This window comes from Lissotriton helveticus, chromosome 1_2 (genome assembly GCF_964261635.1).
Source record: "Lissotriton helveticus chromosome 1_2, aLisHel1.1, whole genome shotgun sequence".
Classification (NCBI taxonomy): Eukaryota; Metazoa; Chordata; class Amphibia; order Caudata; family Salamandridae; genus Lissotriton; species Lissotriton helveticus.
Window position 1 is genome coordinate 324,158,245 of NC_136058.1, and position 25,439 is coordinate 324,183,683.

General features: G+C 38.1%; 11 non-coding genes across 11 annotated transcripts; all 11 read left to right on the forward strand.

The window, feature by feature from the left end:
* Positions 1–573: 573 nt before the first annotated feature.
* Positions 574–645, forward strand: TRNAC-GCA (transfer RNA cysteine (anticodon GCA)). Its single transcript has one exon. It is a non-coding gene; the product is annotated as a tRNA-Cys (tRNA).
* Positions 646–2,737: 2,092 nt separating this feature from the next.
* On the forward strand, positions 2,738–2,809 carry TRNAC-GCA (transfer RNA cysteine (anticodon GCA)). The gene has a single exon. It is a non-coding gene; the product is annotated as a tRNA-Cys (tRNA).
* A 2,098-nt stretch (positions 2,810–4,907) lies between these two features.
* TRNAC-GCA (transfer RNA cysteine (anticodon GCA)) lies at positions 4,908–4,979 on the forward strand. The gene has a single exon. It is a non-coding gene; the product is annotated as a tRNA-Cys (tRNA).
* Positions 4,980–5,991: 1,012 nt separating this feature from the next.
* Positions 5,992–6,063, forward strand: TRNAC-GCA (transfer RNA cysteine (anticodon GCA)). Its single transcript has one exon. It is a non-coding gene; the product is annotated as a tRNA-Cys (tRNA).
* A 1,009-nt stretch (positions 6,064–7,072) lies between these two features.
* Positions 7,073–7,144, forward strand: TRNAC-GCA (transfer RNA cysteine (anticodon GCA)). Its single transcript has one exon. It is a non-coding gene; the product is annotated as a tRNA-Cys (tRNA).
* A 1,000-nt stretch (positions 7,145–8,144) lies between these two features.
* On the forward strand, positions 8,145–8,216 carry TRNAC-GCA (transfer RNA cysteine (anticodon GCA)). The gene has a single exon. It is a non-coding gene; the product is annotated as a tRNA-Cys (tRNA).
* Positions 8,217–9,227: 1,011 nt separating this feature from the next.
* Positions 9,228–9,299, forward strand: TRNAC-GCA (transfer RNA cysteine (anticodon GCA)). The gene has a single exon. It is a non-coding gene; the product is annotated as a tRNA-Cys (tRNA).
* A 4,248-nt stretch (positions 9,300–13,547) lies between these two features.
* Positions 13,548–13,619, forward strand: TRNAC-ACA (transfer RNA cysteine (anticodon ACA)). The gene has a single exon. It is a non-coding gene; the product is annotated as a tRNA-Cys (tRNA).
* Positions 13,620–16,795: 3,176 nt separating this feature from the next.
* On the forward strand, positions 16,796–16,867 carry TRNAC-GCA (transfer RNA cysteine (anticodon GCA)). The gene has a single exon. It is a non-coding gene; the product is annotated as a tRNA-Cys (tRNA).
* A 2,082-nt stretch (positions 16,868–18,949) lies between these two features.
* TRNAC-GCA (transfer RNA cysteine (anticodon GCA)) lies at positions 18,950–19,021 on the forward strand. Its single transcript has one exon. It is a non-coding gene; the product is annotated as a tRNA-Cys (tRNA).
* Positions 19,022–20,033: 1,012 nt separating this feature from the next.
* Positions 20,034–20,105, forward strand: TRNAC-ACA (transfer RNA cysteine (anticodon ACA)). Its single transcript has one exon. It is a non-coding gene; the product is annotated as a tRNA-Cys (tRNA).
* The last annotated feature ends 5,334 nt before the right edge of the window (positions 20,106–25,439 follow it).

A 25,439-nucleotide genomic window follows, 5' to 3' on the forward strand; every position in this document is an offset into this window, starting at 1 on the left:
TTGTGCAACGTAGGAACTATTTAATTTCTCCTTAAAAGCTCTGCCTACGTGCAAGATGTACGAACTATTATTGCAGTTGCAAGAAGGCTGGTCTGAAGAATCAGGCCATTTGCAAACGCAAAATGGCTTTTTCTGATGTATTAAATGGAAGGTATTCGAAAGGGGTGTTTTGGTGTACCTTCCAAATACCGAATTGTAGTGGTACGTAGAAATGTTTTTCCACCATATTTTGGCCAAAACAATCATACTTCATCACCATCTCTGTGATTGTGGTAACCAATCCTCAAATAATAAGGTGTCCCGTAAAAACCTCTTCCCCTTTAAGAATGTTTCAAAACAATCATTGTATGTAGAGGCATTGGTCCTATGTACCACTGCCTATTCAAATAAAATAACAATGAAACAAATAAATCTGTTTTTTAACTGATCCAGTTTTCCTTTAATAAATAATATTAAGGACTACTTCTCCTTTTCCCCAGTTTCAAGGATGTACTTTCTGGCACAACTTAGTATGATCCTCACACTCTTTCATGATGTACTGATATTTTTTCATTCTTATTTTACTGAAAAGCTGGGGATATAGCTCAGTGGTAGAGCATTTGACTGCAGATCAAGAGGTCCCTGGTTCAAATCCGGGTGTCCCCTCACCCTATTTTGATTCTGTTGTTTGTAATTGGGACTTTTCATAAAATCCATTTGGATCATCTTTGACAGAGTCAGTGTTCCCTTGGATATTGCACTTTAATAGCATTTCAGTGTTTCCTGCTCAAAACCTGTGAGTAAATGCAGTTTTTAACACTCGGCTTGGTATTCCCTTTGGGAAATTTCTGTAACATCATTGATCAATTTTGGAATTCGGCTCTTCCTTTCACAGCACTAAACAAAGGGAATGGACTATGAAACAAATTGACAACTTTGTTATACTGTTTGGTGCTTTCTTGTATTGCACTGAAGAAATGGCGTATAAAACTTGGCAGCGAAGCAGTCAATCTATTTCTCATTTCACCTCTGTCTTCAGTCTTACATATATTTCACCTCTTCTCTGTGCATGCAAAGTATGTGTTTGTTTGAAGCACTTCATTTTTGTGCAACGTAGGAACTATTTAATTTCTCCTGAAAAGCTCTGCCTACTTGCAAGATGTACGAACTATCATTGCAGTTGCAAGAAGGCTCATCTGAAGAATCAGGCCATTTGCAAACGCAAAATGGCTTTTTCTGATGGGTTAAATGGAAGGTATTCGAAAGGGGTGTTTGGGTGTACCTTCCAAATACCGAATTGTAGTGGTACGTAGAAATGTTTTTCCACCATAATTTGGCCAAAACAATCATACTTCATCACCATCTCCGTGATTGTGGTAACCAATCCTCAAATGATAAGGTGTCCCGTAAAAACCTCTTCCCCTTTAAGAATGTTTCAAAACAATCATTGTATGTAGAGGCATTGGTCCTATGTACCACTGCCTATTCAAATAAAATAACAATGAAACAAATAAATCTGTTTTTAAATGATCCAGTTTTCCTTTAATAAATAATATTAAGGACTACTTCTCCTGTTCCACAGTTTCAAGGTTGTACTTTCTGGCACAACTTAGTATGATCCTCACACTCTTTCATGATGTACTGATATTTTGTCATTCTGATTTTACTGAAAAGCTGGGGATATAGCTCAGTGGTAGAGCATTTGACTGCAGATCAAGAGGTCCCTGGTTCAAATACGGGTGTCCCCTCACCCTATGTTGATTCTGTTGTTTGTAATTGGTACTTTTCATCAATTCCATTTGGATCATCTTTGACAGAGTCAGTGTTCCCTTGGATATTGCACTTTAATAGCATTTCAGTGTTTCCTGCTCAAAACCTGTGAGTAAATGCAGTTTTTAACACTCGGCTTGGTATTCCCTTTGGGAAATTTCTGAAACATCATTGATCAATTTTGGAATTCGGCTCTTCCTTTCACATCACTAAACAAAGGGAATGGACTATGAAACCAATTGACAACTTTGTTATACTGTTTGGTGCTTTCTTGTATTGCACTGAAGAAATGACGTACAAAACTTGGCAGCGAAGCAGTCAATCTATTTCTCATTTCACCTGTGTCTTCAGTCTTACATATATTCCACCTCTTCTCTGTGCATGCAAAGTATGTGTTTGTTTGAAGCACTTCATTTTTGTGCAACGTAGGAACTATTTAATTTCTCCTTAAAAGCGCTGCCTACGTGCAAGATGTACGAACTATCATTGCAGTTGCAAGAAGGCTGGTCTGAAGAATCAGGCCATTTGCAAACGCAAAATGGCTTTTTCTGATGTATTAAATGGAAGGTATTTGAAAGGGGTGTTTTGGTGTACCTTCCAAATACCGAATTGTAGTGGTACGTAGAAATGTTTTTCCACCATATTTTGGCCAAAACAATCATACTTCATCACCATCTCTGTGATTGTGGTAACCAATCCTCAAATAATAAGGTGTCCCGTAAAAACCTCTTCCCCTTTAAGAATGTTTCAAAACAATCATTGTATGTAGAGGCATTGGTCCTATGTACCACTGCCTATTCAAATAAAATAACAATGAAACAAATAAATCTGTTTTTAAATGATCCAGTTTTCCTTTAATAAATAATATTAAGGACTACTTCTCCTGTTCCACAGTTTCAAGGTTGTACTTTCTGGCACAACTTAGTATGATCCTCACACTCTTTCATGATGTACTGATATTTTGTCATTCTGATTTTACTGAAAAGCTGGGGATATAGCTCAGTGGTAGAGCATTTGACTGCAGATCAAGAGGTCCCTGGTTCAAATCCGGGTGTCCCCTCAATCCTATTTTGATTCTGTTGTTTGTAATTGGTACTTTTCATCAATTCCATTTGGATCATCTTTGACAGAGTCAGTGTTCCCTTGGATATTGCACTTTAATAGCATTTCAGTGTTTCCTGCTCAAAACCTGTGAGTAAATGCAGTTTTTAACACTCGGCTTGGTATTCCCTTTGGGAAATTTCTGAAACATCATTGATCAATTTTGGAATTCGGCTCTTCCTTTCACAGCACTAAACAAAGGGAATGGACTATGAAACCAATTGACAACTTTGTTATACTGTTTGGTGCTTTCTTGTATTGCACTGAAGAAATGGAGTATAAAACTTGGCAGCGAAGCAGTCAATCTATTTCTCATTTCACCTGTGTCTTCAGACTTACATATATTCCACCTCTTCTCTGTGCATGCAAAGTATGTGTTTGTTTGAAGCACTTCATTTTTGTGCAACGTAGGAACTATTTAATTTCTCCTTAAAAGCTCTGCCTACGTGCAAGATGTACGAACTATCATTGCAGTTGCAAGAAGGCTGGTCTGAAGAATCAGGCCATTTGCAAACGCAAAATGGCTTTTTCTGATGTATTAAACGGAAGGTATTCGAAAGGGGTGTTTTGGTGTACCTTCCAAATACCGAATTGTAGTGGTACGTAGAAATGTTTTTCCACCATATTTTGGCCAAAACAATCATACTTCATCACCATCTCTGTGATTGTGGTAACCAATCCTCAAATAATAAGGTGTCCCGTAAAAACCTCTTCCCCTTTAAGAATGTTTCAAAACAATCATTGTATGTAGAGGCATTGGTCCTATGTACCACTGACTATTCAAATAAAATAACAATGAAACAAATAAATCTGTTTTTTAACTGATCCAGTTTTCCTTTAATAAATAATATTAAGGACTACTTCTCCTGTTCCACAGTTTCAAGGTTGTACTTTCTGGCACAACTTAGTATGATCCTCACACTCTTTCATGATGTACTGATATTTTGTCATTCTTATTTTACTGAAAAGCTGCGGATAAAGCTCAGTGGTAGAGCATTTGACTGCAGATCAAGAGGTCCCTGGGTCAAATCCGGGTGTCTCCTCACACCAATTATGATTCTGTTGTTTGTAATTGGGACTTTTCATCAATTCCATTTGGATCATCTTTGACTGAGTCAGTGTTCCCTTGGATATTGCACTTTAATAGCATTTCAGTGTTTCCTGCTCAAAGCCTGTGAGTAAATGCAGTTTTTAACACTCCGCTTGGTATTCCCTTTGGGAAATTTCTGAAACATCATTGATCAATTTTGGAATTCGGCTCTTCCTTTCACAGCACTAAACAAAGGGAATGGACTATGAAACCAATTGACAACTTTGTTATACTGTTTGGTGCTTTCTTGTATTGCACTGAAGAAATGACGTATAAAACTTGGCAGCGAAGCAGTCAATCTATTTCTCATTTCACCTTTGTCTTCAGTGTTACATATATTCCACCTCTTCTCTGTGCATGCAAAGTATGTGTTTGTTTGAAGCACTTCACTTTTTGTGCAACCTAGGAACTATTTAATTTCTCCTTAAAAGCTCTGCCTACGTGCAAGATGTACGAACTATCTTTGCAGTTGCAAGAAGGCTGGTCCGAAGAATCAGGCTATTTGCAAACGCAAAGTGGCTTTTTCTGATGTATTAAATGGAAGGTATTCGAAAGGGGTGTTTGTGTGTACCTTCCAAATACCGAATTGTAGTGGTACGTACAAACGTTTTTCCACCATAATTTGGCCCAAATCAATCATACTTCATCACCATCTCAGTGATTGTGGTAACCAATCCTCAAATGATAAGGTGTCCAGTAAAAACCTCTTCCCCTTTAAGAATGTTTCAAAACAATCATTGTATGTAGAGGCATTGGTCCTATGTACCACTGCCTATTCAAATAAAATAACAATGAAACAAATAAATCTGTTTTTTAACTGATCCAGTTTTCCTTTAATAAATAATATTAAGGACTACTTCTCCTGTTCCACAGTTTCAAGGTTGTACTTTCTGGCACAACTTAGTATGATCCTCACACTCTTTCATGATGTACTGATATTTAGTCATTCTGATTTTACTGATAAGCTGGGGATATAGCTCAGTGGTAGAGCATTTGACTGCAGATCAAGAGGTCCCTGGTTCAAATCCGGGTGTCCCCTCACCGTATTTAGATTCTGTTGTTTGTAATTGGGATTTTTCATGAATTCCATTTGGATCATCTTTGACATAGTCAGTGTTCCCTTGGATATTGCACTTTAATAGCATTTCAGTGTTTCCTGCTCAAAGCCTGTGAGTAAATGCAGTTTTTAACACTCGGCTTGGTATTCCCTTTGGGAAATTTCTGAAACATCATTGATCAATTTTGGAATTCGGCTCTTCCTTTCACAGCACTAAACAAAGGGAATGGACTATGAAACCAATTGACAACTTTGTTATACTGTTTGGTGCTTTCTTGTATTACACTGAAGAAATGGCGTATAAAACTTGGCAGCGAAGCAGTCAATCTATTTCTCATTTCACCTGTGTCTTCAGTCTACATATATTCCACCTCTTCTCTGTGCATACAAAGTATGTGTTTGTTTGAAGCACTTCATTTTTGTGCAACATAGGAACAATTTAATTTCTCCTTTAAAGCTCTGCCTACGTGCAAGATGCACAAACTATCATTGCAGTTGCAAGAAGGCTGGTCTGAAGAATCAGGCCATTTGCAAACGCAAAATGGCTTTTTTCTGATGTATGAAATGCAAGGTATTCGAAAGGGGTGTTTGGGTGTACCTTCCAAATACCGAATTGTAGTGGTACGTAGAAATGTTTTTCCACCATAATTTGGCCCAAAACAATCATACTTCATCACCATGTCAGTGATTGTGGTAACCAATCCTCAAATGATAAGGTGTCCCGTAAAAACCACTTCCCCTTTAAGAATGTTTCAAAACAATCATTGTATGTAGAGGCATTGGTCCTATGTACTACTGCCTATTCAAATAAAATAACAATGAAACAAATAAATCTGTTTTTTAACTGATCCAGTTTTCCTTTAATAAATAATATTAAGGACTACTTCTCCTGTTCCACAGTTTCAAGGATGTACTTTCTGGCACAACTTAGTATTATCCTCACACTCTTTCATGATGTACTGATATTTTGTCATTCTTATTTTACTGAAAAGCTAGGGATATAGCTCAGTGGTAGAGCATTTGACTGCAGATCAAGAGGTCCCTGGTTCAAATCCGGGTGTCCCCTCACCCTATTTTGGTTCTGTTGTTTGTAATTGGGACTTTTCATAAAATCCATTTGGATCATCTTTGACAGAGTCAGTGTTCCCTTGGATATTGCACTTTAATAGCATTTCAGTGTTTCCTGCTCAAAACCTGTGAGTAAATGCAGTTTTTAACACTCGGCTTGGTATTCCCTTTGGGAAATTTCTGTAACATCATTGATCAATTTTGAATTCGGCTCTTCCTTTCACAGCACTAAACAAAGGGAATGGACTATGAAACAAATTGACATCTTTGTTATACTGTTTGGTGCTTTCTTGTATTGCACTGAAGAAATGGAGTATAAAACTTGGCAGCGAAGCAGTCAATCTATTTCTCATTTCACCTCTGTCTTCAGTCTTACATATATTTCACCTCTTCTCTGTGCATGCAAAGTATGTGTTTGTTTGAAGCACTTCATTTTTGTGCAACGTAGGAACTATTTAATTTCTCCTTAAAAGCTCTGCCTACATGCAAGATGTACGAACTATCATTGCAGTTGCAAGAAGGCTGGTCTGAAGAATCAGGCCATTTGCAAACGCAAAATGGCTTTTTCTGATGTATTAAATGGAAGGTATTCGAAAGGGGTGTTTGGGTGTACCTTCCAAATACCGAATTGTAGTGGTACGTAGAAATGTTTTTCCACCATAATTTGGCCAAAACAATCATACTTCATCACCATCTCCGTGATTGTGGTAACCAATCCTCAAATGATAAGGTGTCCCGTAAAAACCTCTTCCCCTTTAAGAATGTTTCAAAACAATCATTGTATGTAGAGTCATTGGTCCTATGTACCACTGCCTATTCAAATAAAATAACAATGAAAGAAATAAATCTGTTTTTAAATGATCCAGTTTTCCTTTAATAAATAATATTAAGGACTACTTCTCCTGTTCCACAGTTTCAAGGTTGTACTTTCTGGCACAACTTAGTATGATCCTCACACTCTTTCATGATGTACTGATATTTTGTAATTCTGATTTTACTGAAAAGCTGGGGATATAGCTCAGTGGTAGAGCATTTGACTGCAGATCAAGAGGTCCCTGGTTCAAATCCGGGTGTCCCCTCACCCTATTTTGATTCTGTTGTTTGTAATTGGTACTTTTCATCAATTCCATTTGGATCATCTTTGACAGAGTCAGTGTTCCCTTGGATATTGCACTTTAATAGCATTTCAGTGTTTCCTGCTCAAAACCTGTGAGTAAATGCAGTTTTTAACACTCGGCTTGGTATTCCCTTTGGGAAATTTCTGAAACATCATTGATCAATTTTGGAATTCGGCTCTTCCTTTCACAGCACTAAACAAAGGGAATGGACTATGAAACCAATTGACAACTTTGTTATACTGTTTGGTGCTTTCTTGTATTGCACTGAAGAAATGACGTACAAAACTTGGCAGCGAAGCAGTCAATCTATTTCTCATTTCACCTGTGTCTTCAGTCTTACATATATTCCACCTCTTCTCTGTGCATGCAAAGTATGTTTTTGTTTGAAGCACTTCATTTTTGTGCAACGTAGGAACTATTTAATTTCTCCTTAAAAGCTCTGCCTACGTGCAAGATGTACGAACTATCATTGCAGTTGCAAGAAGGCTGGTCTGAAGAATCAGGCCATTTGCAAACGCAAAATGGCTTTTTCTGATGTATTAAATGGAAGGTATTCGAAAGGGGTGTTTTGGTGTACCTTCCAAATACCGAATTGTAGTGGTACGTAGAAATGTTTTTCCACCATATTTTGGCCAAAACAATCATACTTCATCACCATCTCTGTGATTGTGGTAACCAATCCTCAAATAATAAGGTGTCCCGTAAAAACCTCTTCCCCTTTAAGAATGTTTCAAAACAATCAGGCATTGGTCCTATGTACCACTGCATATTCAAATAAAATAACAATGAAACAAATAAATCTGTTTATTAACTGATCCAGTTTTCCTTTAATAAATAATATTAAGGACTACTTCTCCTGTTCCACAGTTTCAAGGTTGTACTTTCTGGCACAACTTAGTATGATCCTCACACTCTTTCATGATGTACTGATATTTTGTCATTCTTATTTTAGTGAAAAGCTGGGGATATAGCTCAGTGGTAGAGCATTTGACTGCAGATCAAGAGGTCCCTGGTTCAAATCCGGGTGTCCCCTCACCCTATTTTGATTCTGTTGTTTGTAATTGGGACTTTTCATCAATTCCATTTGGATCATCTTTGACAGAGTCAGTGTTCCCTTGGATATTGCACTTTAATAGCATTTCAGTGTTTCCTGCTCAAAGCCTGTGAGTAAATGCAGTTTTTAACACTCGGCTTGGTATTCCCTTTGGGAAATTTCTGAAACATCATTGATCAATTTTGGAATTCGGCTCTTCCTTTCACAGCACTAAACAAAGGGAATGGACTATGAAACCAATTGACAACTTTGTTATACTGTTTGGTGCTTTCTTGTATTGCACTGAAGAAATGGCGTATAAAACTTGGCAGCGAAGCAGTCAATCTATTTCTCATTTCACCTGTGTCTTCAGTCTTACATATATTCCACCTCTTCTCTGTGCATGCAAAGTATGTGTTTGTTTGAAGCACTTCATTTTTGTGCAACGTAGGAACTATTTAATTTCTCCTTAAAAGCTCTGCCTACGTGCAAGATGTACGAACTATTATTGCAGTTGCAAGAAGGCTGGTCTGAAGAATCAGGCCATTTGCAAACGCAAAATGGCTTTTTCTGATGTATTAAATGGAAGGTATTCGAAAGGGGTGTTTTGGTGTACCTTCCAAATACCGAATTGTAGTGGTACGTAGAAATGTTTTTCCACCATATTTTGGCCAAAACAATCATACTTCATCACCATCTCTGTGATTGTGGTAACCAATCCTCAAATAATAAGGTGTCCCGTAAAAACCTCTTCCCCTTTAAGAATGTTTCAAAACAATCATTGTATGTAGAGGCATTGGTCCTATGTACCACTGCCTATTCAAATAAAATAACAATGAAACAAATAAATCTGTTTTTTAACTGATCCAGTTTTCCTTTAATAAATATTATTAAGGACTACTTCTCCTGTTCCCCAGTTTCAAGGATGTACTTTCTGGCACAACTTAGTATGATCCTCACACTCTTTCATGATGTACTGATATTTTTTCATTCTTATTTTACTGAAAAGCTGGGGATATAGCTCAGTGGTAGAGCATTTGACTGCAGATCAAGATGTCCCTGGTTCAAATCCGGGTGTCCCCTCACCCTATTTTGATTCTGTTGTTTGTAATTGGGACTTTTCATAAAATCCATTTGGATCATCTTTGACAGAGTCAGTGTTCCCTTGGATATTGCACTTTAATAGCATTTCAGTGTTTCCTGCTCAAAACCTGTGAGTAAATGCAGTTTTTAACACTCGGCTTGGTATTCCCTTTGGGAAATTTCTGTAACATCATTGATCAATTTTGGAATTCGGCTCTTCCTTTCACAGCACTAAACAAAGGGAATGGACTATGAAACAAATTGACAACTTTGTTATACTGTTTGGTGCTTTCTTGTATTGCACTGAAGAAATGGCGTATAAAACTTGGCAGCGAAGCAGTCAATCTATTTCTCATTTCACCTCTGTCTTCAGTCTTACATATATTTCACCTCTTCTCTGTGCATGCAAAGTATGTGTTTGTTTGAAGCACTTCATTTTTGTGCAACGTAGGAACTATTTAATTTCTCCTGAAAAGCTCTGCCTACTTGCAAGATGTACGAACTATCATTGCAGTTGCAAGAAGGCTCATCTGAAGAATCAGGCCATTTGCAAACGCAAAATGGCTTTTTCTGATGGGTTAAATGGAAGGTATTCGAAAGGGGTGTTTGGGTGTACCTTCCAAATACCGAATTGTAGTGGTACGTAGAAATGTTTTTCCACCATAATTTGGCCAAAACAATCATACTTCATCACCATCTCCGTGATTGTGGTAACCAATCCTCAAATGATAAGGTGTCCCGTAAAAACCTCTTCCCCTTTAAGAATGTTTCAAAACAATCATTGTATGTAGAGGCATTGGTCCTATGTACCACTGCCTATTCAAATAAAATAACAATGAAACAAATAAATCTGTTTTTAAATGATCCAGTTTTCCTTTAATAAATAATATTAAGGACTACTTCTCCTGTTCCACAGTTTCAAGATTGTACTTTCTGGCACAACTTAGTATGATCCTCACACTCTTTCATGATGTACTGATATTTTGTCATTCTGATTTTACTGAAAAGCTGGGGATATAGCTCAGTGGTAGAGCATTTGACTGCAGATCAAGAGGTCCCTGGTTCAAATACGGGTGTCCCCTCACCCTATGTTGATTCTGTTGTTTGTAATTGGTACTTTTCATCAATTCCATTTGGATCATCTTTGACAGAGTCAGTGTTCCCTTGGATATTGCACTTTAATAGCATTTCAGTGTTTCCTGCTCAAAACCTGTGAGTAAATGCAGTTTTTAACACTCGGCTTGGTATTCCCTTTGGGAAATTTCTGAAACATCATTGATCAATTTTGGAATTCGGCTCTTCCTTTCACATCACTAAACAAAGGGAATGGACTATGAAACCAATTGACAACTTTGTTATACTGTTTGGTGCTTTCTTGTATTGCACTGAAGAAATGACGTACAAAACTTGGCAGCGAAGCAGTCAATCTATTTCTCATTTCACCTGTGTCTTCAGTCTTACATATATTCCACCTCTTCTCTGTGCATGCAAAGTATGTGTTTGTTTGAAGCACTTCATTTTTGTGCAACGTAGGAACTATTTAATTTCTCCTTAAAAGCGCTGCCTACGTGCAAGATGTACGAACTATCATTGCAGTTGCAAGAAGGCTGGTCTGAAGAATCAGGCCATTTGCAAACGCAAAATGGCTTTTTCTGATGTATTAAATGGAAGGTATTTGAAAGGGGTGTTTTGGTGTACCTTCCAAATACCGAATTGTAGTGGTACGTAGAAATGTTTTTCCACCATATTTTGGCCAAAACAATCATACTTCATCACCATCTCTGTGATTGTGGTAACCAATCCTCAAATAATAAGGTGTCCCGTAAAAACCTCTTCCCCTTTAAGAATGTTTCAAAACAATCATTGTATGTAGAGGCATTGGTCCTATGTACCACTGCCTATTCAAATAAAATAACAATGAAACAAATAAATCTGTTTTTAAATGATCCAGTTTTCCTTTAATAAATAATATTAAGGACTACTTCTCCTGTTCCACAGTTTCAAGGTTGTACTTTCTGGCACAACTTAGTATGATCCTCACACTCTTTCATGATGTACTGATATTTTGTCATTCTGATTATACTGATAATCTGGGGATATAGCTCAGTGGTAGAGCATTTGACTGCAGATCGAGAGGTCCCTGGTTCTAATCCGTGTGTCCCCTCACCCTATTTTGATTCTGTTGTTCGTAATTGGGACGTTTCATCATTCCATTTGGATCATCTTTGACAGAGTCAGTGTTCCCTTGGATATTAATAGCATTTCAGTGTTTCCTGCTCAAAGCCTGTGAGTAAATGCAGTTTTTAACACTCGGCTTGGTATTCCCTTTGGGAAATTTCTGAAACATTGATCAATTTTGGAATTCGGCTCTTCCTTTCACAGCACTAAACAAAGGGAATGGACTATGAAACCAATTGACAACTTTGTTATACTGTTTGGTGCTTTCTTGTATTGCACTGAAGAAATGACGTATAAAACTTGGCAGCGAAGCAGTCAATCTATTTCTCATTTCACCTTTGTCTTCAGTCTTACATATATTCCACCTCTTCTCTGTGCATGCAAAGTATGTGTTTGTTTGAAGCACTTCACTTTTTGTGCAACCTAGGAACTATTTAATTTCTCCTTAAAAGCTCTGCCTACGTGCAAGATGTACGAACTATCTTTGCAGTTGCAAGAAGGCTGGTCTGAAGAATCAGGCTATTTGCAAACGCAAAGTGGCTTTTTCTGATGTATTAAATGGAAGGTATTCGAAAGGGGTGTTTGTGTGTACCTTCCAAATACCGAATTGTAGTGGTACGTACAAATGTTTTTCCACCATAATTTGGCCCAAATCAATCATACTTCATCACCATCTCAGTGATTGTGGTAACCAATCCTCAAATGATAAGTTGTCCCGTAAAAACCTCTTCCCCTTTAAGAATGTTTCAAAACAATCATTGTATGTAGTGGCATTGGTCCAATGTACGACTGCCTATTCAAATAAAATAACAATGAAACAAATATCTGTTTTTTAAATGATCCAGTTTTCCTTTAATAAATAATATTAAGGACTACTTCTCCTGTTCCACAGTTTCAAGGTTGTACTTTCTGGCACAACTTAGTATGATCCTCACACTCTTTCATGATGTACTGATATTTTGTCATTCTGATTTTACTGAAAAGTTGGGGATATAGCTCAGTGGTAGAGCATTTGACTGCATATCAAGAGGTCCCTGGTTCAACTCCGGGCGTCCCCTCACCCTATTTTGATTCTGTTGTTTGTAATTGGGACTTTTCATCAATTCCATTTGGATCATCTTTGACAGAGTCAGTGTTCCCTTGGATATTGCACTTTAATAGCATTTCAGTGTTTCCTGCTCAAAACCTGTGAGTAAATGCAGTTTTTAACACTCGGCTTGGTATTCCCTTTGGGAAATTTCTGAAACATCATTGATCAATTTTGGAATTCGGCTCTTCCTTTCACAGCACTAAACAAAGGGAATGGACTATGAAACCAATTGACAACTTTGTTATACTGTTTGGTGCTTTCTTGTATTACACTGAAGAAATGGCGTATAAAACTTGGCAGCGAAGCAGTCAATCTATTTCTCATTTCACCTGTGTCTTCAGTCTTACATATATTCCACCTCTTCTCTGTGCATGCAAAGTATGTGTTTGTTTGAAGCACTTCATTTTTGTGCAACATAGGAACTATTTAATTTCTCCTTTAAAGCTCTGCCTACGTGCAAGATGCACGAACTATCATTGCAGTTGCAAGAAGGCTGGTCTGAAGAATCAGGCCATTTGCAAACGCAAAATGGCTTTTTTCTGATGAATTAAATGCAAGGTATTCGAAAGGGGTGTTTGGGTGTACCTTCCAAATACCGAATTGTAGTGGTACGTAGAAATGTTTTTCCACCATAATTTGGCCCAAAACAATCATACTTCATCACCATGTCAGTGATTGTGGTAACCAATCCTCAAATGATAAGGTGTCCCGTAAAAACCTCTTCCCCTTTAAGAATGTTTCAAAACAATCATTGTATGTAGAGGCATTGGTCCTATGTACCACTGCCTATTCAAATCAAATAACAATGAAACAAATAAATCTGTTTTTAAATGATCCAGTTTTCCTTTAATAAATAATATTAAGGACTACTTCTCCTGTTCCACAGTTTCAAGGTTGTACTTTCTGGCACAACTTAGTATGATCCTCACACTCTTTAATGATGTACTGATATTTTGTCATTCTGATTTTACTGAAAAGCTGGGGATATAGCTCAGTGGTAGAGCATTTGACTACAGATCAAGAGGTCGCTGGTTCAAATCCGGGTGTCCCCTCACCCTATTTTGATTCTGTTGTTTGTAATTGGTACTTTTCATCAATTCCATTTGGATCATCTTTGACAGAGTCAGTGTTCCCTTGGATATTGCACTTTAATAGCATTTCAGTGTTTCCTGCTCAAAACTTGTGAGTAAATGCAGTTTTAAACACTCGGCTTGGTATTCCCTTTGGGAAATTTCTGAAACATCATTGATCAATTTTGGAATTCGGCTCTTCCTTTCACAGCACTAAACAAAGAGAATGGACTATGAAACCAATTGACAACTTTGTTATACTGTTTGGTGCTTTCTTGTATTGCACTGAAGAAATGGCGTATAAAACTTGGCAGCGAAGCAGTCAATCTATTTCTCATTTCACCTGTGTCTTCAGTCTTACATATATTCCACCTCGTCTCTGTGCATGCAAAGTATGTGTTTGTTTGAAGCACTTCATTTTTGTGCAAAGTAGGAACTATTTAATTTCTCCTTAAATGCTCTGCCTATGTGCAAGATGTACGAACTATCATTGCAGTTGCAAGAAGGCTGGTCTGAAGAATCAGGCCATTTGCAAACGCAAAATGGCTTTTTCTGATGTATTAAATGGAAGGTATTCGAAAGGGGTGTTTGGGTGTACCTTCCAAATACCGAATTGTAGTGGTACGTAGAAATGTTTTTCCACCATAATTTGGCCAAAACAATCATACTTCATCACCATCTCCGTGATTGTGGTAACCAATCCTCAAATGATAAGGTGTCCCGTAAAAACCTCTTCCCCTTTAAGAATGTTTCAAAACAATCATTGTATGTAGAGGCATTGGTCCTATGTACCACTGCCTATTCAAATAAAATAACAATGAAACAAATATCTGTTTTTTAAATGATCCAGTTTTCCTTTAATAAATAATATTAAGGACTACTTCTCCTGTTCCACAGTTTCAAGGTTGTACTTTCTGGCACAACTTAGTATGATCCTCACACTCTTTCATGATGTACTGATATTTTGTCATTCTGATTTTACTGAAAATCTGGGGATATAGCTCAGTGGTATAGCATTTGACTGCAGATCTAGAGGTCCCTGGTTCGAATCCGGGTGTCCCCTCACCCTATTTTGATTCTGTTGTTTGTAATTGGGACTTTTCATCAATTCCATTTGGATCATCTTTGACAGAGTCAGTGTTCCCTTAGATATTGCACTTTAATAGCATTTCAGTGTTTCCTGCTCAAAACCTGTGAGTAAAGGCAGTTTTTAACACTCGGCTTGGTATTCCCTTTGGGAAATTTCTGAAACATCATTGATCAATTTTGGAATTCGGCTCTTCCTTTCACAGCACTAAACAAAGGGAATGGACTATGAAACCAATTGACAACTTTGTTATACTGTTTGGTGCTTTCTTGTATTGCACTGAAGAAATGGCGTATAAAACTTGGCAGCGAAGCAGTCAATCTATTTCTCATTTCACCTGTGTCCTCAGTCTTACATGTATTCCACCTCTTCTCTGTGCATGCAAAGTATGTGTTTGTTTGAAGCACTTAATTTTTTTGCAACGTAGGAACTATTTAATTTCTCCTTAAAAGCTCTGCCTACGTGCAAGATTTACGAACTATCATTGCAGTTGCAAGAAGGCTGGTCTGAAGAATCAGGCCATTTGCAAACGCAAAATGGCTTTTTCTGATGTATTAAATGGAAGGTATTCGAAAGGGGTGTTTGGGTGTACCTTCCAAATACCGAATTGTAGTGGTACATTGAAATGTTTTTCCACCATAATTTGGCCCAAAACAATCATACTTCATCACCATCTCAGCGATTGTGGTAACCAATCCTCAAATGATAAGGTGTCCCGTAAAAACCTTTTCCCCTTTAAGAATGTTTCAAAACAATCATTGTATGTAGAGACATTGGTCCTATGTTCCACTGCCTATTCAAATAAAATAAAAATGAAACAAATATCTGTTTTTTAAATGATCCAGTTTTCCTTTAATAAATAATATTAAGGACTACTTCTCCTGTTCCACAGTTTCAAGGTAGTACTTTCCGGAACAACCTAGTATGATCCACTCACTCTTTCATGATGTACTGATATTTTGTCATTCTGATTTTACTGTAAAGTTGGGGATATAGCTCAGTGGTAGAGCTATATTGACTGCAGATCAAGAGATCCCTGGTTCACATCCTGGTGTCCCCTCACCCTATTTTGATTCTGTTGTTTGTAATTGGGACTTTTCATCAATTCAATTTGGATCATCTTTGACAGAGTCAGTGTTCCCTTGGATATTGCACTTTAATAGCATTTCAGTGTTTCCTGCTCAAAACCTGTGAGTAAATGCAGTTTTTAACACTCGGCTTGGTATTCCCTTTGGGAAATTTCTGAAACATCATTGATCAATTTTGGAATTCGGCTCTTCCTTTCACAGCACTAAACAAAGGGAATGGACTATGAAACCAATTGACAACTTTGTTATACTGTTTGGTGCTTTCTTGTATTGCACTGAAGAAATGGCGTATAAAACCTGGCAGCGAAGCAGTCTATTTATTTCTCAATTCACCTGTGTCTTCAGTCTTACATATATTCCACCTCTTCTCTGTGCATGCAAAGTATGTGTTTGTTTGAAGCACTTCATTTTTGTGCAATGTAGGAACTATTTAATTTCTCCTTAAAAGCTCTGCCTACGTGCAAGATGTACGAACTATCATTGCAGTTGCAAGAAGGCTGGTCTGAAGAATCAGGCCATTTGCAAACGCAAAATGGCTTTTTCTGATGTATTGAATGGAAGGTATTCGAAAGGGGTGTTTTGGTGTACCTTCCAAATACCGAATTGTAGTGGTAAGTAGAAATGTTTTTCCACCATATTTTGGCCAAAACAATCATACTTCATCACCATCTCTGTTATTGTGGTAACCAATCCTCAAATAATAAGGTGTCCCGTAAAAACCTCTTCCCCTTTAAGAATGTTTCAAAACAATCATTGTATGTAGAGGCATTGGTCATATGTACCACTGCCTATTCAAATAAAATAACAATGAAACAAATAAATCTGTTTTTTAACTGATCCAGTTTTCCTTTAATAAATAATATTAAGGACTACTTCTCCTGTTCCACAGTTTCAAGGTTGTACTTTCTGGCACAACTTAGTATGATCCTCACACTCTTTCATGATGTACTGATATTTTGTCATTCTTATTTTAGTGAAAAGCTGGGGATATAGCTCAGTGGTAGAGCATTTGACTGCAGATCAAGAGGTCCCTGGTTCAAATCCGGGTGTCCCCTCACCCTATTTTGATTCTGTTGTTTGTAATTGGGACTTTTCATCAATTCCATTTGGATCATCTTTGACAGAGTCAGTGTTCCCTTGGATATTGCACTTTAATAGCATTTCAGTGTTTCCTGCTCAAAGCCTGTGAGTAAATGCAGTTTTTAACACTCGGCTTGGTATTCCCTTTGGGAAATTTCTGAAACATCATTGATCAATTTTGGAATTCGGCTCTTCCTTTCACAGCACTAAACAAAGGGAATGGACTATGAAACCAATTGACAACTTTGTTATACTGTTTGGTGCTTTCTTGTATTGCACTGAAGAAATGGCGTATGAAACTTGGCAGCGAAGCAGTCAATCTATTTCTCATTTCACCTGTGTCTTCAGTCTTACATATATTCCACCTCTTCTCTGTGCATGCAAAGTATGTGTTTGTTTGAAGCACTTCATTTTTGTGCAACGTAGGAACTATTTAATTTCTCCTTAAAAGCTCTGCCTACGTGCAAGATGTACGAACTATCATTGCAGTTGCAAGAAGGCTGGTCTGAAGAATCAGGCCATTTGCAAACGCAAAATGGCTTTTTCTGATGTATTAAATGGAAGGTATTCGAAAGGGGTGTTTTGGTGTACCTTCCAAATACCGAATTGTAGTGGTACGTAGAAATGTTTTTCCACCATATTTTGGCCAAAACAATCATACTTCATCACCATCTCTGTGATTGTGGTAACCAATCCTCAAATGATAAGGTGTCCCGTAAAAACCTCTTCCCCTTTAAGAATGTTTCAAAACAATCATTGTATGTAGAGGCATTGGTCCTATGTACCACTGCCTATTCAAATAAAATAACAATGAAACAAATAAATCTGTTTTTAAATGATCCAGTTTTCCTTTAATAAATAATATTAAGGACTACTTCTCCTGTTCCACAGTTTCAAGGTTGTACTTTCTGGCACAACTTAGTATGATCCTCACACTCTTTCATGATGTACTGATATTTTGTCATTCTGATTATACTGATAATCTGGGGATATAGCTCAGTGGTAGAGCAATTGACTGCAGATCGAGAGGTCCCTGGTTCTAATCCGGGTGTCCCCTCACCCTATTTTGATTCTGTTGTTCGTAATTGGGACGTTTCATCATTCCATTTGGATCATCTTTGACAGAGTCAGTGTTCCCTTGGATATTAATAGCATTTCAGTGTTTCCTGCTCAAAGCCTGTGAGTAAATGCAGTTTTTAACACTCGGCTTGGTATTCCCTTTGGGAAATTTCTGAAACATTGATCAATTTTGGAATTCGGCTCTTCCTTTCACAGCACTAAACAAAGGGAATGGACTATGAAACCAATTGACAACTTTGTTATACTGTTTGGTGCTTTCTTGTATTGCACTGAAGAAATGACGTATAAAACTTGGCAGCGAAGCAGTCAATCTATTTCTCATTTCACCTTTGTCTTCAGTCTTACATATATTCCACCTCTTCTCTGTGCATGCAAAGTATGTGTTTGTTTGAAGCACTTCACTTTTTGTGCAACCTAGGAACTATTTAATTTCTCCTTAAAAGCTCTGCCTACGTGCAAGATGTACGAACTATCTTTGCAGTTGCAAGAAGGCTGGTCTGAAGAATCAGGCTATTTGCAAACGCAAAGTGGCTTTTTCTGATGTATTAAATGGAAGGTATTCGAAAGGGGTGTTTGTGTGTACCTTCCAAATACCGAATTGTAGTGGTACGTACAAATGTTTTTCCACCATAATTTGGCCCAAATCAATCATACTTCATCACCATCTCAGTGATTGTGGTAACCAATCCTCAAATGATAAGTTGTCCCGTAAAAACCTCTTCCCCTTTAAGAATGTTTCAAAACAATCATTGTATGTAGTGGCATTGGTCCAATGTACGACTGCCTATTCAAATAAAATAACAATTAAACAAATATCTGTTTTTTAAATGATCCAGTTTTCCTTTAATAAATAATATTAAGGACTACTTCTCCTGTTCCACAGTTTCAAGGTTGTACTTTCTGGCACAACTTAGTATGATCCTCGCACTCTTTCATGATGTACTGATATTTTGTCATTCTGATTTTACTGAAAAGTTGGGGATATAGCTCAGTGGTAGAGCATTTGACTGCAGATCAAGAGGTCCCTGGTTCAACTCCGGGTGTCCCCTCACCCTATTTTGATTCTGTTGTTTGTAATTGGGACTTTTCATCAATTCCATTTGGATCATCTTTGACAGAGTCAGTGTTCCCTTGGATATTGCACTTTAATAGCATTTCAGTGTTTCCTGCTCAAAACCTGTGAGTAAATGCAGTTTTTAACACTCGGCTTGGTATTCCCTTTGGGAAATTTCTGAAACATCATTGATCAATTTTGGAATTCGGCTCTTCCTTTCACAGCACTAAACAAAGGGAATGGACTATGAAACCAATTGACAACTTTGTTATACTGTATGGTGCTTTCTTGTATTACACTGAAGAAATGGCGTATAAAACTTGGCAGCGAAGCAGTCAATCTATTTCTCATTTCACCTGTGTCTTCAGTCTTACATATATTCCACCTCTTCTCTGTGCATGCAAAGTATGTGTTTGTTTGAAGCACTTCATTTTTGTGCAACATAGGAACTATTTAATTTCTCCTTTAAAGCTCTGCCTACGTGCAAGATGCACGAACTATCATTGCAGTTGCAAGAAGGCTGGTCTGAAGAATCAGGCCATTTGCAAACGCAAAATGGCTTTTTTCTGATGTATTAAATGCAAGGTATTCGAAAGGGGTGTTTGGGTGTACCTTCCAAATACCGAATTGTAGTGGTACGTAGAAATGTTTTTCCACCATAATTTGGCCCAAAACAATCATACTTCATCACCATGTCATTGATTGTGGTAACCAATCCTCAAATGATAAGGTGTCCCGTAAAAACCTCTTCCCCTTTAAGAATGTTTCAAAACAATCATTGTATGTAGAGGCATTGGTCCTATGTACCACTGCCTATTCAAATCAAATAACAATGAAACAAATAAATCTGTTTTTAAATGATCCAGTTTTCCTTTAATAAATAATATTAAGGACTACTTCTCCTGTTCCACAGTTTCAAGGTTGTACTTTCTGGCACAACTTAGTATGATCCTCACACTCTTTCATGATGTACTGATATTTTGTCATTCTGATTTTACTGAAAAGCTGGGGGTATAGCTCAGTGGTAGAGCATTTGACTACAGATCAAGAGGTCGCTGGTTCAAATCCAGGTGTCCCCTCACCCTATTTTGATTCTGTTGTTTGTAATTGGTACTTTTCATCAATTCCATTTGGATCATCTTTGACAGAGTCAGTGTTCCCTTGGATATTGCACTTTAATAGCATTTCAGTGTTTCCTGCTCAAAACTTGTGAGTAAATGCTGTTTTAAACACTCGGCTTGGTATTCCCTTTGGGAAATTTCTGAAACATCATTGATCAATTTTGGAATTCGGCTCTTCCTTTCACAGCACTAAACAAAGAGAATGGACTATGAAACCAATTGACAACTTTGTTATACTGTTTGGTGCTTTCTTGTATTGCACTGAAGAAATGGCGTATAAAACTTGGCAGCGAAGCAGTCAATCTATTTCTCATTTCACCTGTGTCTTCAGTCTTACATATATTCCACCTCATCTCTGTGCATGCAAAGTATGTGTTTGTTTGAAGCACTTCATTTTTGGGCAACGTAGGAACTATTTAATTTCTCCTTAAATGCTCTGCCTACGTGCAAGATGTACGAACTATCATTGCAGTTGCAAGAAGGCTGGTCTGAAGAATCAGGCCATTTGCAAACGCAAAATGGCTTTTTCTGATGTATTAAATGGAAGGTATTCGAAAGGGGTGTTTGGGTGTACCTTCCAAATACCGAATTGTAGTGGTACGTAGAAATGTTTTTCCACCATAATTTGGCCAAAACAATCATACTTCATCACCATCTCAGTGATTGTGGTAACCAATCCTCAAATGATAAGTTGTCCCGTAAAAACCTCTTCCCCTTTAAGAATGTTTCAAAACAATCATTGTATGTAGTGGCATTGGTCCAATGTACGACTGCCTATTCAAATAAAATAACAATGAAACAAATATCTGTTTTTTAAATGATCCAGTTTTCCTTTAATAAATAATATTAAGGACTACTTCTCCTGTTCCACAGTTTCAAGGTTGTACTTTCTGGCACAACTTAGTATGATCCTCACACTCTTTCATGATGTACTGATATTTTGTCATTCTGATTTTACTGAAAAGTTGGGGATTTAGCTCAGTGGTAGAGCATTTGACTGCAGATCAAGAGGTCCCTGGTTCAACTCCGGGCGTCCCCTCACCCTATTTTGATTCTGTTGTTTGTAATTGGGACCTTTCATCAATTCCATTTGGATCATCTTTGACAGAGTCAGTGTTCCCTTGGATATTGCACTTTAATAGCATTTCAGTGTTTCCTGCTCAAAACCTGTGAGGAAATGCAGTTTTTAACACTCGGCTTGGTATTCCCTTTGGGAAATTTCTGAAACATCATTGATCAATTTTGGAATTCGGCTCTTCCTTTCACAGCACTAAACAAAGGGAATGGACTATGAAACCAATTGACAACTTTGTTATACTGTTTGGTGCTTTCTTGTATTACACTGAAGAAATGGCGTATAAAACTTGGCAGCGAAGCAGCCAATCTGTCGTGTATTTCTATAGGTTCTGAATCGATCCCCCTATTCCTGACCCTATTCTGGTTAAACTACCTAGCTAGTTAACTAACAGTCAGCCCATGAGGCAAGAAATCCCCCATGATGCAGATACCGTTATCTGACGCAGTCACACTACGGCACAGGAACGTGTTATCTGATTAGGTCATAACGCTTGAGATCTAATTAGACAAGCGACATTCCTCCAGCCCCTGATAAGGCATACGACGTTCTCATAACAAATCAAACCTATGACAACCTGGATAATCCGTGCGGCCATTGTTTTGATTTCACAGAGAACTTTAGTAAAGAATGTGCTAACGAGCAAGTCGTATGACATCTTTATTGACGTACCTATGTCCATCCTTACGTCAATCCCGGCACCTTTAAGGTATAAATATTGCCGACCTTGCCCTATGCAAAACACACGCGTGGTGACAAGACGGAGCAGCCATACTTGCCGAAGCCGAGAGCAGAAGCAGACCCCGCAGGCAGCAGCCCCGCCTTCCTGACGCGCTGAGAGACGCGCTGCTATCTCAAGCCGAGAGACCCAGCACCGGCGCTTCTGGGCAGCCCTCGCAGGCAGCCTGGAATATCGAGAGCAGAGAAAGAGATACCATTCCTCATTCATCCTAAATTCCAGGTACAGAACTGAATAACCCCTCCTAGAGAATTCTTTAGTTATTCACTTGGCAAAAACAAACTTAACTTAAACTGTAACTTTCTATTCCCGCCCACGTATTAGACTTAGGTCAGGTACACGGGGTAGGCGTATTTAGAAACACCAGTTGAGCACGTTTAGTCAAATGTATATGTGTATGTAAATATATTTTAATCATTTTAAAACATCATATGGCTCAGAAACCATATCAATGTTTTTACAGTATTATTTTATACTATTGCTTTTAATGTATGCACTTTACTTAACTATAAGTATTGCAATAATATCGATCCATTTCTCTTGTACGAGAAAAGAGACTGATCAATAAATAACATCTTTTATTGAACACGCCCGTCTCTTCCTTTTCTCTACATTTTGATGAGACTAAGAATGCACGTACTGACTGAGTAAAATAATTGCCTTGTGCTCACACGACTCTTGAGATTGACTCTTGATTAGGGGAGAGCAAAGTTGTCATGTTCTATGGTTGTCAGAAACTAAATCCCTTCTTGTCTAATCAGGGGAGTTAATCCTTCCTTGAACATTCGAGAAAGTTTCTAGCGAACTCTGAGCTTAGCTGGCAAACCCAAAAATTAAGTCTAGCATCGACAGTAGTAGACCTAGTTAACGTCTGGCCTAGGCCTTTACTGCTGTAGGTACTATTCCAATGCGCAGAGCCTATTGGGAAAATAGGAGCTACACTACATGGCGCCCAACGCGTTTGGAAAGGGCGATAAAACTAACGTAAGACATTTAGAGTAACTCAGTCGTGCTTTCTCACTCAGACCCCTTTTCCCAAATACTCCAAAGACGTCTGGAGTGGGTGAAAGGTTATAATATCCTCCAAAACCTCGCAGGAGGGAACTCCTATGTATGGTTCTTGGTCTAGTCAACGTTGAAGGATAAAACAGTTCCAAAATATTGTGCATCTAATCTCTGTTTCCATAAAGAAACCTGATCTGCAAATAAACATAATACCATCCTGTCAGCAAAATGGACAGCGATGAAGAACGAGAGGTTACTAGATTAGCTACTGAAATAGCAGATGCTGATGCTACCATGCAAGCAGCAGACGCGGATATAATACTCATTCCGGTCGCCAAAAGGAGATCTATAACCTTAAAACTTATAGAAAATGGACTGACACCTAGAGGTGGCACAGTCATATTCGTAATCGAGGCACACGAATATCGGCAGACAGAGGTATACTATACATGGATACATTTTCCAGCAGCTAATACTATAACAAAGTACTTCCACTATTACAAAGTAGAGGAACCTCCTAATGAGTACACTCCTTTCGAGGAGGTGGAAGTACCACTCAAATTCCAAGAGCATTTGCTCTTATTTGATGGCGCCCTAAAACATAATAATCACATTACAAGGCTCGGTCCTTTAGGAAGACCAGGAGCAACGTGGCCGGTCCTAGCCGGATACACACCATATCCAGACATCGAAAGAATGCCTGCAGCAGAGCTGTTAATACAGCTAAAACAACTACTAAAAATTCACAGACAATTAGTTCAGTATGTAATGCGGACTTCAACAATTCAGCCAGCGATTAAACTTCCACAGCTGACCCCTCACCAGGGGAACACAAATAAAATTACACCACAGAACATCCAATCCTGCCTAGGTAAAGTTCCAGCTAAACGGGAACAGATACCATTCTGGTTGGCACAGAAAATTACCCAAATAGAGGCGGTGTTTCCTGACACCACCCCGCTGGAAAAACACAGGATTCTGACTATATGTCTCCCAATGGGAATCGCACCACACATTGAGGACTGTGACACTTGGGGTACAGTCTTTGCTTCCATCTACACAAAAACGCACGGTGTTCCATCCATTTCGGTAATACCAGATGTGCTAAAACAAATTCAAGATGAATATGGTCCAGAACCTGCTTTAACTCTTGGTATGAAATTACTAAAAGACTTCAAGCAGGTCTCGGCTATATTACTAGCCAACATAAAGGGTGAAGCAGCAAACGTGGCGATCCGCCAGAGGTTAAAAGAGACAGATATAGCAGACCAACCAGCTGAAATTGCCAGAATCATAGAAAAATCCTATGAAGAACTAGGCAGAGATAGTCTAGGTGGAATACCAGTAAAACCGCAACTGACTACAAGTCCAGAAAAAATGTTTTTTAATAATAATAATAATTCACCAAAAAAGAACTGGGATGGGAACAAACAATCCAATCCCAAAGAAAAGAAATTCCAGTCCAGAGGAAGGTCTCCTAGGCGAAGAGAGAAATCTCCAAACCCGAGACAAAGGTCACCCCAGAGTGAACCCTCTGGGAATAGATATAACCTTAGAAATAGGGATAATATTAAAAAACCTGATAGATATCAAGACATTGATACACGTCCCTCTCAATCTTTTCAGAATTCCTCGCAGAAATCGGAAAGAAGAGGACGATCAGAAGAGCACGCCAAGTCCAAAGACAAGGAACCTGCTCAACTGAAAAAGAAATCACAATTTCCAAAAAAGAAGGTAGCCAGTATCAAGGTAGTTAACAATGCCGAGGATACTGAGGACACAACTGAAAAACGGAGAGTGGGCTCAGACAATGCTAGACAGCGCAGCAGAGGTGAGCATAGCTCGCAAAGTCCTTATGAATCATCTGGAGACAGTGGACACGAATGAATACCTTCAAGTGGAAACTGCAGATACCAGAGTTAGCAAGCCCCACAAAATATACGAGATAACATTACGTATAGAGGGAGATAAGACTAGGAAAATAAGGGGACTATTTTGGGATAACCTCTCAAAGGGTTATGACATCCTTTTAGCTGAAAAAGACTGGCCACCAGAGTTTGTCAGGGAGTGCCCTCATGGCGAAGAAGTAATTATGCCTGCCTTCTCGAATCAAATCCCGATTACAGTTGTTGCATCCTGATAGTGTTCTTCAGGTGTTAGAATTTTTAAAAATGACCATGAGACTAAGAAATTGTCTGGATGAGTAAATGTGCATTAACTGCAGTTTATGGCACTATTGCACTTTATTTTGTATATTCTGTATTGGACATTACTTGCACTTTTTATTCTGATTCTGTCAATGCACTCGTTTTTATGATATATTTGAGTGTTTGTAATTTAAGATTGACTTTGTGACTACTGTGATGTTTTTATTATGTTTTATCTATTGTGTACTTTTATGGATTGCAATATATCCGAAATAAAGTCAATTTGAATTTGAATTTGAATTTGAAATCCCGATTCATAAAAAATA